This window comes from Ostrinia nubilalis, chromosome 14 (assembly GCF_963855985.1).
Source record: "Ostrinia nubilalis chromosome 14, ilOstNubi1.1, whole genome shotgun sequence".
Taxonomy (NCBI): domain Eukaryota; kingdom Metazoa; phylum Arthropoda; class Insecta; order Lepidoptera; family Crambidae; genus Ostrinia; species Ostrinia nubilalis.
In genome coordinates, this window is record NC_087101.1 from 11,811,097 (window position 1) to 11,823,511 (window position 12,415).

The window sequence follows — 12,415 nt, forward strand, 5'->3', positions numbered from 1 at the left end:
CAAAGCATAGGTAATCAGTCGTTAAATGACAAGAGATCCAGCGTCAAAGCATATGCGGAAAATAACAAAAGTGCACTTTACCTGCCTAGCTCGCAATTATTACATTATGTCAATGTAAAAAGGCTGACTATGGTTCTTCCTTCACAACTTCTCAGCAGCAGCTAATTTATGTTGTTTCGAAGTAGTGGTATGTAGAGCAAAGCAAGCAAGCTAAGTATATTTGGAAAGTAGTATAATAAAAGTGATCAAAGGCGCTACATAATAATAAAGAATTTGAATTTGAATGAGTAGATCTTATTAGCCTTTATCTAGAATTGATTAGTAAATCAACATCCTTAGACATAACGGTGTATGATCCCAAACTTATTATCACTTGAATAACATACTTGAATACTTTTTGTAAGAAAATTCAAAGATGACATTAACAATTTTGTTTTTCTTATGCTGGATTTCTATATTCAATCCTAATCCAAATTATACGGATTTGGATTGTCAACTGTCAAATTTTAATATGTTTTTGGCCAAAATAACTGCGGTTTTTGATGTTTTTACATTTTTATATTGTTTATAAGACTATTTAAACAATATTAAAGTGTAAATGCATCGAACATTTTGGAAATATAATCTAAAACTGAATTCAAGTTGACAGTTGTAATCCGGATTTGGACAAGGATTGAATATGGGAATCGGGCGTTAAGAGTATGGATTAGGTAACAATTTAAAACAAATCCATTGATCAATCCAAACGAGAGAGCTTATTAGAAGTTCCGACCGGTTGCCTAGCAACGGCACGCTTTCGTGAATATCATTGTCAACTTGCAATTATAGTTATTTACATAAATACCTAGATACATAGATACACATAATACATACACATAAAAATACACAATCTTTTCATAGCTCCGTATGTATTTATTTGGTTTTTATAACTGTTTTGTTGAGTTTAGTTGATTTTAAATAAAAATTTATCATAACGAGTATTGTACGTCGACAGCACATCGACCTATACATTTTTGTTGCAAAATAGCCTGTATTACAACGGGATAAGACACCACTGTGTTTAGGTTGATGTGCTGTCGTCCGTACTTGCAAAATGATATTTAATATTATGTGTAATAAAAAAAAGTTAAATTCCATTTAGGTTCTAAAATCTAATTTATACCTAAATAAATACAATTTATAATTTACTTGCAGTAAAAGTAAGCGTTTTAAAAAAATATGTTTAGTTCATTAAATTTTTTTTAAATTTTGACAAAATAAAAAAAATCTAAATAATAATAAATTATGAGAACACAAAAATAAAAACAAAAGCAAAAAGTATCCACCATTTTTAGCAGAGCGTAGTTTCGATCTACGGACCTCTGGGTTATGGGCCCAGCACGCTTCCACTGCGCCACTCTGCTGTTGTGAGAGCGGGCGAAATAGTACGCTACTATCTAACGCCAGCCATTGATAGACGCGCGGCGAGTGTGACGTCACAGCGACGTTTCGTAAGCAATTTTTTGCCAAGCCCAAGTTGGTGGTAAGTTTATTTTTAGAATTTTATTAAAAAGGAAATACCTACCTATTTATTAAAAAAAATATAATTAATAGTTTATTTAGTGTTTTTTATTACCTTCCGTAATTTTGTTGGTGCGATCATTTACAACTCGTTTTGGATATCTTACCTGAAAAGAAAGAAAAATATTTAGCAATGGAATACCTCAGTAATATATCATTTAGACAACAAGCAACAGAAAAAATCTAAATCCGCACTATTTCTACTTTATGACAATCAACAAAAATAACAACCAATTATAAACCTTACTGCAATGAGCACAAAGTATGTTTTTCATATTTTCTCAATTCCCGCTCAAAGTCAAACAAATAAATACATTAGCATTTTTGAACTCTATGAACAAACACATAAGATTGAAAATAGTTCAGTGAGAATTCAAGAGTGAGCATGACGTGTTGTTTTTCAGTCGGCCAGCAGGACTTCGGATGCGATTTTAGGCAGGGAAGGGTTTATACCGTAAATAGCCAAGCATTATGAAAAAACTGTAAAATAATGCATTGTCATTCGAAATAATTTATCGATACCAAAATTAATGCGAAAGTTAATTTGTTTGTCTGTTTGCAATTTTTCACTTGAGTCGCTGAAATAATTTACGTAAATTTTTGTACAAGGGGTAGGAAGAAAGAAGGACTAGGCTACTTTTTGGCGCAAAATAAACCAGAAAGGAATAAAATTTTGTAATCTGTAGGCATGCCATTTACCATAACTCTATCACCAGTCACCCCACTACCCATAGTAGTCCGTGCCAATAGATAAATCCTTATGACAAATACAACATTGACACAGGCTTGAATCTATCTAGTGATTTGAGAAAAAGTATTTTTACACTTCAAACACAAATATAATATAGTCAGTGTTAAACTGAGACAGTTCAGTTGAGATTCATTTTAAGTCAATTTTTTTCCCTATTTATTACATTTACAAAAGTGCCAGTTTATAAGTAGACTAGCGGCCGCCCGCGACTTCGTACGCGTGGATCCCGTTTTACCCCCTTAGGGGTGGAGTTTCGTAAAATCCTTTCTTAGCGGATGCCTACGTCATAACATCTACCTCAGCCCGATCCGTCCAGTGGTTTGGGCTGCGCGTTGATAGATCACTATGTCAGTCAGTCAGTCACCTTTGAGTTATATTTAGATTGCTCCGTCTAGCATAAGCCCCTCCCGCCGCAGGACACATGTATCAAGGTAATGTATCCAAAATTAAAGTGGCCGTCCAATTTCCCGCGCAAAAATAACAACACCTGTCCCGCTCTGTAATGGGAAGATATATCTTTACATGGAATTTTAATGGCTCTGTCCGGGTAATGCGAATAGGCAACGTGATGCACTCTTGTTTGGTTTTGTTTATGCCTTTTTTTTAACTTTTTTGCAGACATTGTTAGTCTTTTAGTGGTTATTAAGAGGTTTGGGAGAGGTGTTGGAAATCGTCTGTTAAGAACACAGTAGGATACTCGTCTTAAGCTTATTAAAGACTAGCGGCCGCCCGCGACTTCGTACGCGTGGATCCCGTTTTACCCCCTTCATTTATCTTACGCGGTTTAGATTTTTTCATACAAGTGTTTTTTCCCGCTAATTCCTGTTCTCGTGGGAATTCTTAAGTATACTATAACCTGCCCAGGAGTATGAAGAATAATTGTACCAAGTTTCGTTAAAATCCGTCGAGTAGTTTTTGTTTCTATAAGGAACATACAGACGGACAGACAGACAGACAGACAGACAGACAGACAGACAGACAAAAATTTTACTGATTGCATTTTTGGCATCGGTATCGATCACTAATCACCCCCTGATAGTTATTTTAAAAATATATTTCATGTACAGAATTGACCCCTCTACAGATTTATTATAAGTATAGAAAACAACAGATAAAGGTTTTTGGTACTTCTTACTGACACCTAATTCATAGTCATTGATATCACACTTTTTTATGGACTATGCGTCTGCGTAAAATACCATTCTTAAGGTAGGTCTAATTTGCAACGACATCTAATTTTATTGTGCCAGTTGTAAATCGGTACCTACATTATGTTCTGTTATGAAATATGCAACGAACCGTACTTAGCGTAGCGCTGACCGCTGCAAATGACGGATCCATTGGTAGACATCACTTCCACTTCATTTCTTGTGTCATTCCCAGCCAATGCTCGTCCACTTTCAACTGACCCACCACTACGTTCAGTATCCATTGAAAAAATACATCTCAAATAGTTCTAATAAAACTGGTCAGAAAACAACCAAAATATGCAGACCCCCCGCCACTTGGCGAATGACGTAGAATGTATTTAGTCAAATGGGTCCACGGATATTGGCGTTTAGTGACCAGTGATTCAGAAATTTGCGATAATGTAGTTGAACTGTAAAGATAATGCTGGGTACTTTAATCCCACGTCCTAATATATTTAAAATCTTTTTTATCACGATGAATGTACGTCTAAAGTATTTTTTGATTGGAATCTTTTGTTTTAAGGTAATAAAGACGGCTAATGCCAAGTAAATCCATGTCGATAAAATATAGATAAAGAATATGTATAATAGACATGAGTCTTTAAAACGCCTGCAATATCTTATCACGCAATTATTCTTTGCGTGAACACATTGAACATAACAATTTAGGCGTAAGTAATTTTAAAAGTCGAATAAGTTTCTGGCGGTATATTCCTCTTTTGTTTCCAACCAGGGGTGTCAGACGAACGTGTCGTCACTCGAGCCTTTCGCACCCCTGCCATAGTAAAGCGGGCCACCGTTTTAAAATCCGAATGTTTAATTTTATATTCGTTACGCATACAAAATCCTTTAACTGTGCACCCCCAGTCGTAAAAGGGAAAATTTGGCGTTTCCATAACTCCCAATTACACAAGGCTTTAACCGACCGTAGCAATAGAAATGAAAAAAATATATAGCCCAATATGTGCGATATGGCGTCCATGTAAATTAAGTTTTATGATTTCCGCGCGTTTTAACTCGGTTGATAAATTTTTGTGCGCTAGGGGGGTTAGTTGGTTGTACAAAAATAAATCATAAAGTCAATGGTATATTTTTACACTTTCATTTTTTTATTTAAAATACCGTAGCAAATGGCGACATCTCCTATCTGAGGCCAAGACACACTTTGGGTCGGTGAGCTATTGGAATGGATTATTGTCGATTTGCCAAAAAAAAATCGATACATGAAAAAAGCAAGTGTAAATTCGTCTTATTACTTTCAATATAAGGAATCTTTTGTGGCGAATCGACAATAACCCATTGGAATTCGAGTAAGTATGTAAAGGATTCATATAATAATATTATGAATCGATATTTCATTACGAGCATTAAACTACAGTAAAACATATCAATTTTTCTTATTGTTCGTGTTCTCATCAACAACAACAACACAAATACACTGACGACCTGACCATAGGTAAAACTATTTTTTGCAAACTGACACCAATCGCAACTACACACGGCAAGTTCACCCTAATGTATAACCGGTGCCTCAAAACACCGTAACATGATTGTTTGCAGATTATTGTGGATCCACTAGCGCCCCACACCTGGCACTAATCGGATTAGCATATTAATTGTTCGCGGACGTGTCCAGCTTCAAAGACCCGCCACTTGAGAGAATGGGAGTAGGATTAACTATTGAGTAATCTGTGGTACACGTTTGTTTGGGTTATACATACACCGCGGTAATAGAAACTGGCAATATTGTTTACAAATAAACACAAATACTTTGTGGAAATCCTTAGGGGAGGCCTTTGTCCAGCTACAGCAGTCGACGTCATTTGGCTGAAACGAACGAACGAACGAAACCCAAATATGATAGTAGACTCATAATACTATGTCTCCAGTCATTTAAATCTGTATTGCAAAAAGCGAAATAAAGTTGAGGATACCTACAGAGGCAGTTCAATCTGTATTTGAACAATGTGGAACAATGTTGTTAAAGCAAGCTATATTTAGGACGTGTACTCGTATAAATGCCCTTAAATGGGCTTGCATACTAATAATAAAGAATTTTATTTAGCAAAATTACAAGACAGTTTTAATGCGGAATCGTCTAGTTATAATGGAGTACCATAACAATGATGAATAAAATAGTAAATTTTAACCACCCTAATAATACATTTTGTGTGTAAAATTTTATTAGATTAAAATTAATATTGTTTTATTCTAATAAGCAATATAAAAAAGTGCCAGCTATTCACTATTCACCAAAAGTCAAGTGACAATATTCAACAACTGTCGTGCAGTTAGGTACACATTTTTCTCGGAGCACTAGAAAGGAGTCGCCGCTTAGTGCGCCATCTACAGCGAGCAGCTACTAATGGAGGTGTCATGTTTCCCTCTCGTATAATGCCGTCCCACTTACTTTTAGAGCAAGGTTGAAGGTTCAGTCTTCGCGCGATCAATTTGTGCTCGTAAGTTTATTGGAGCATTACAAAAGCTACTTGTTAAAGATTTTTATGAACTTTGCAATATGAGCTAAAAAGTGTAGTGTCTGTAAGTATTTTATTTTTGGTTATTCATTTGATTTGTTCTTCTGAGAATATGTTAGTTACTTTTCATAATATTCTGACATTATGGTCTTGTTGTCTCCTTTTTAACCGACTTCAACAAAAGGAGGAGGTTCTCAATTCGGTTGGTATGATTTTTTACAAGATGATATATCTGTAAGAATTCTCGTTACAGCGTTTATAACGAAACAGCTTGACCGATTCTTTCTAAGTTTTCTATTTTTCATACCCCTAGGCGTAAATGACGTTTGTAGAGTCATCTACTAAAATTATAATACACATATTATTATGTACATATTACATGTGTATAAAGATCCTATTATGCCTTTCATGTTATCCAATCCACAGTCAAATAAATAATCGAAAAACCAGCTATAAATCACTAATTATGAATTTTGCGCGGAACAGCAATTCGTTATTATTACCTAACCCTAATTGTATTGTGAGTTGTGGATAAAACAATCATCATGCTAATTACAAAGCATTGATAATAATGGCGTATAAATAAATAAAATACGTAACAAGTTTTTTGTAGAGCTAGAGAAGAATACGGTAAAATCAAAATCATCGACATTGTGACAACAATAAACGTCCTATGTTTTACCCGAGTGCACCAGATGGTGGGTTATTATGATCTATTACATAAATGATCATGTTTGTGCATACAAATTGATGATTTCAATGCCCAACTTTCCTAAAAAACAGTCCTTGATCTAGCCTTGAAACCCTTTTCGTCAATCAGTCAGTCAATTCGAATTTCTACGGCTTTAAAATTGACAAAAAATGTCTCTCTAACCTTTTTTTTGTTTCTTGGCTGTCATATTTCGTTGAGGTCATTATTTTAGGAAAGAAATAAAAAAAATAGAATACCTAAGTTGGAATCCTACTCGCCCCTTAAATAATGTATTTTAAGCGGACCACCAACGCCCAATGCCCTGTTATCACCTAAACCACTAATTGCATAGCCTGAATTATGGCGGCGGCAGACAATGCCTGGACACTGCCTTTAATGTTTGATTATACTCGTCTGCGGGATTTACAGTGACAACGAAAATAATCTGTTTGGTACTTTTAAGGCAATAATCGGTTGGAGAAAAAAGGATTAACTAAAGCTAGCAAACAAATGAATAATGCCCTAGATTCTAGAAATACACATACCTAGGTACTAATTTTATGGTCCTATTTCTTAACCGCCCACCTTCCTTTCTTCTTATTTTAAACAACTGCCCTTTTCCCGATTTTCAGGAGTGTGATGATTTTTTGTGTGATGTGCAAAAAGAATAAGTAAGGTACTATTTTATTTTCGTCCAAGAAATTATCAAAATCTAATTATAGTGCGATGACGTTCACAGCTTGCGATGAGAATCGAGATGTTAAAACCATTTAAGTAAACGCAATGATATTATGGCATTTTCCTCACAAAAGCGAAAAATATCTGCTAAAATAGCTAGTATAGACCATGAGTATCCCTGGTGAGAATGGCTTATATGCCTAGATATACTATAAGGTACTGGATGCATAAAGCTTCAACCAAACCAACGCGTGCAGATCGCGTCGGCGATGGCGATCACTGCGCGTGCATAGGCCAATGACAGGACGCGCGATCAATGATAGGACTTATAATACCGAGATTTGTAGCGTTCCATCGTTTAAACTCTACATCTTGCACGGGACTTCTAGAAGGACGAAAGGATCTGTTAACCAATTCTACCCTCCAAGCTGAACGCAGCCTTACATTCCCGATGCGGTGCATTCCGATTGCAGTTTTATCAGGGCTGCAATCAAATGGTTTTCGTCGCGTGATATATTCGCTGTCTCGTATTTTCTTCGGTTGACAGCACGGGGGATGTTCAGGAGTTATTGCTTTCATTTGGTAAAGGGTACGGTAAAGTAATTTGCTGGAAAGCTGGACGGTAATATTTGGTTTAGGGACTAAAATGTTATGGTTATAATCAAATAATTAAATAGCAACTTTAATACGACACATCAAGCTAATCACAGGGGGGTCTTATCTGGTTGTAATACAGGCTATTTTGCAACAAAAATGTGTAGTTTGATGTGCTGTACCAAGTAATAAAGTTTTAGAATTACTGTTTTCTTAAATTTTAGTAAGAGATAGGTTGAAACTATCAAACGAAGACGTTAGTGGCAGTTCTAATGAGTAAGCTCATGGTCTGCAGTAATCTGTAGTAGTAGTGTTGTTGGTCAAGAAATATGATTAAATTAGGTACACTTATGTTGAGTAGAGGAAAAAATCTTTAAAATGTATCTGCAGCTAAGAATTACTATATTAGGTACTTACTTTACTACACATACAGTCTTTATTTCATTGTGATATACGAGTATTAATACAATTACTAACAGCGTAACTTAGGATGAGTTGCACCACCTTATTTAAACCGTAACAATAACCGGTGCTTTTTGTATGGAGTTTAACAGATTTTTGACGTTTGTCAAAGTTAAAGTAAAATGGTGCAACTCAGCCTTAATCAAATAAACAACGGTACATTTGCTCAGCAGTAGCAATAACACGGTCAGATATTCTGCATAATTAATTTCAGATATGAATGCGTAATCTATTATATAAAAGAAAGTCGTGTTAGTTACTCCACTTATAACTCAAGAACGGCTGAACCGATTTAGCTGAAAATTGTCAGAGAGATAGTTTAGAGCCAGGAGAAGGACATAGGATACTTTTTATCCCGTTATTTATTGCCATTAAGGCGGAACAAAGTTCGCCGGGTCAGCTAGTATATTCATAAATGCAGATGCACTCAACTTCGTTAGGAACTACGTACCCTTTAAAGCAAATAGCGTGGAATAACGTTTCCCTGAATCCACAATTCTGTGTCATAGATTAAACAAATGCAGAGATACTGAATGTAATTAGTAGAAGAAACAAAGGAACATTATTACCTACTAGAGATAGGTACTGTGAATGTGACTTACTTAGTACTGTGAATGTGATTGAGTAACGCATACCGCATACGCAACGCGTATTTACAAACGATGCTTGCTTAAATGAAGCAGCAAATCGAACGCACAGCATTGAATAGAGCTCTGTGATTGGTTCGGGTGTCACCCTGTGCGTACACGCGCACTGTGAGACCTCATAGTAATGTTTGTGAATACGGGCGTATTTATTTGGTAAATGTCTGTACTTATACTATTTTTAGCCTGCCTGTTTGACAATAACTTGGGTAATAACATGAAATCCATCATGATTCATCATGAATTTAGCATAAAAGCATCTAAGTTCTAAAAATATACCTATTTTGTGGCCAGACTTAGCTTTCGCCTTAAGTTGATAATGGTCAATTAGAAAAATTGTGTTTATAAGTTTGCCAGATGGGGCCTTGAATCCATTAAAAAGACAAGATTAGTTATTCTGTCAAAGTATTCTTTGAACACAACCTGAATGGCATTTCTCCTGTTTTATTTGCTCTTCCTTAAGGCAAGTCTAATTGATTCATTTATTGTTACAAATACAGTAGATATACAATGTAACAATATCTTCCCATTCGTAACACAGATTTAAACCCAGCACTATGAAACCGATGCTAAATCACGAACAATTAATATCAAAACAAAACAGTAACGAAGCAAACAATGTAGCAAGCAAGCCGGGATTCCCCTACCATAGAGGAGCGTCACATCTCACAAATTAGCCATTTGATTTTGGACTTACACCACTGTTGAGTTAAAGTCGCTTTTGCTTTGGAGTTGAGTAGGTCGTTACTCAAATGTAGGGTAGTGTGAAGGATTCACGGGTGGGCGGATTTCAATTGATAGTATAGTTTGCGGTTGGAAATTGTACTTGAAGTACAGACAAAAGCACATGAAGCCAAGCACTGTGGCATCTTATGTAATTGCAATAAGGACTATTTTACATCAAAAACTTATAGTCTAATGTTCTCTCTCTTGTATATGTATAATCCGTCTAAATGTGAGTTTACTATAACGTGAGCAATTATCTCAGCAAGCGCTTGACAGTTTACTAACTTTGATTAGCATGTATAGCGGAAATTGCAAGTGAAACTTGTTAACGATATAGTTCAACTTCAGTTATATCTTAACAGCGATTTAATACTCGTTAACTCTTGGGTTAATAAGAGACATATTAGGTAATATCTATGTGTGGTAAAACTTTATTAATCTCAAGCGCTGATTAAAATTATGATTATACTAATAAGATACATATTAAAGCCTTGAATAAGTCGCCTGAGAACATTTCAAAAATCAATAAAGAATTTTCTAGAAGATTTACTATGCATGTTATAAAGAAGTCATCCGTCCATTGGGTCCCATTCCCATCATACATTATATTAGACGCAATGAAACGCAAGACGTTGCCTCACGCTGTATCCATTTATCGCTTGCTAGTATTGGGCATTGGGTTATGCCCGAACTCGTATTTTTATCGTTTTATTCAGCCACGACGACGTCCACTGCTGGACAAAGGCCTGCCTTAAGGATTTCCTCAACGACCGGTCCTACGCTGCCCGCATCCAGGTACCTCTCGCGACCTTCACCAAATTGTCGGTCCAGATACTTAGTAGTTTTATAACGGGGAATTATAAAACGAGCGACTAAAAAAAAACTTTGCGACTGATGATGGCCTACTGTTTTAATACCTTGAGCGGTATGAATTTAAGTAAGCGAAAAATTAACCAAACTAACGACGAATATTGATCAATAATAAAATCCAGAACGAGCTTACAAAATGTGGGTTTTGATTATTACATTTCAGACATAAAAATACTATCCGGGCGACGAAATTACTAAGTGAGCGACTAGAAATACAGAGAGGGCAACTTTAATATGAAGATACATTAGATTTTTCTAATTGAGGTTTTACTGAACGAACTACAAAAAAGTTAATTCTAAGCAAAGTTTTGTGAGCTGCTTTATTAATGATTATTGGTTACTGATATTATATTTGAGGTCTCATGTTTTTTATTTTGATACGCTTTATTAATGAAAACTGCAGATTGTTACAGCGCGCGAATTCGAATGGGGGCGGGGCGACTGTCCCGAATTTTTAACAAAATATGTATGCAAACACGTTTTGGGTCTAGCAATTCGGCTCAAACTAACAACACCGCCACTGGAAGCAAAGCTGATACCTATTGGACAAAAAAGAAAACGAGGCCGGCCCGCTAAGTCCAAGCCAGCACTTATCATACAGTGACGATGAGTAGGTAGAGCTCCTCAATCCTCATAGGTACCAATCAATGAACCTTATTAATAAGATTACTTTTTTTTTTTGGGTTGACAGAAGCGACTTATTTTATTTTGTTTTTTTTTTGTTGATTCGATTTAAGAAAATACAAATTTATTTCATTTTTCGTAATAGGTACATTGTTTCATTTGATTACCTACCCTTAAATTTTAATGATTTATTTTTTTCGCTACTAGAATAGTGTTCCGTCAAATATTTATTTCATAAGATCATTTTTTATTTAAATGTGGGCTCATAATACGCTGCTCATAATAGTATTTTTCAAAGTAGATTTTGCATTCGAAACACTTCATTAAAGTTAAAAATACCGCTCAGTATAAAAAAAGCATTTGCCAAATATTGAAAAAAATGCAGGACCTAACGTTGACACTCAATCAAATATTAGGTCGCTCAAATATTATGAAGTTTCTCATTTTGTATTTTAAGGAACTCAATTTTTTTTTGTAAGTTGCTGTTCTTTTGATTTTTCGTCACTCGCACTCAGTCGCTCACTTAGTAATTCTTTAGCCCACATTAATTATTTTTGACACTTACAACATAAATTTACAGTCACTCGTTTAAATACTACCCTTTTATAACAATACGAAAAATACATTCTTACTAACTCAGCAATATTTCCTGAACACGTTCTAAGACAAGTCTCATACGTCCCGCCTTCGTTACTGCGTCATAACATGAAAACTTCGTGGTGTGCCCTTATTCCGTCTCATTGCCTCACTCCTGCCGCGAAGAGGGGTTTATAAAGCGCGATATAAGTTTAAGTTGCTGTAGGTTTTTTTGTATGACTATTACTGAAAGATACGTGGCGTTTTAATAAAAGTCCCTAAGCGTTAGCGTCCTTATTAAGAAGGCTCAAGGTCACCCAAAAAGCGATGGAGCGGGCTCTGCTCGGAGTTTCCCTGCGTGATCAAATCAATGAGGAGGAGGCGAAAATAAGGAGATCCGCAGGAGAACCAAAGTGACCCTTCCACAGGAAAAGTTATTTATTTGCAGCAAATAGGAGTTCAAAAAGCGCTACTACTCGTCCCAGTATTATTTTAACCTAATTAAGACAATAATAACCCAGCGCTAAGAAGAAGCCGTGCAAGAAATTCAGTCAGCATTGTCAGCCTCGGAT

The 12,415-nt window shown here is 35.7% G+C and overlaps 1 protein-coding gene and 1 non-coding gene across 2 annotated transcripts in view; both read right to left on the reverse strand.

Annotated features, from left to right (window-relative positions):
• Positions 1-12,415, reverse strand: part of LOC135078176 (uncharacterized protein CG43867-like) — a 409,623-nt gene that overhangs the window by 164,508 nt on the left and 232,700 nt on the right. The gene's annotated exons all lie outside the window — the stretch shown is intronic.
• Trnam-cau (transfer RNA methionine (anticodon CAU)) lies at positions 1,332-1,403 on the reverse strand. The gene has a single exon. It is a non-coding gene; the product is annotated as a tRNA-Met (tRNA).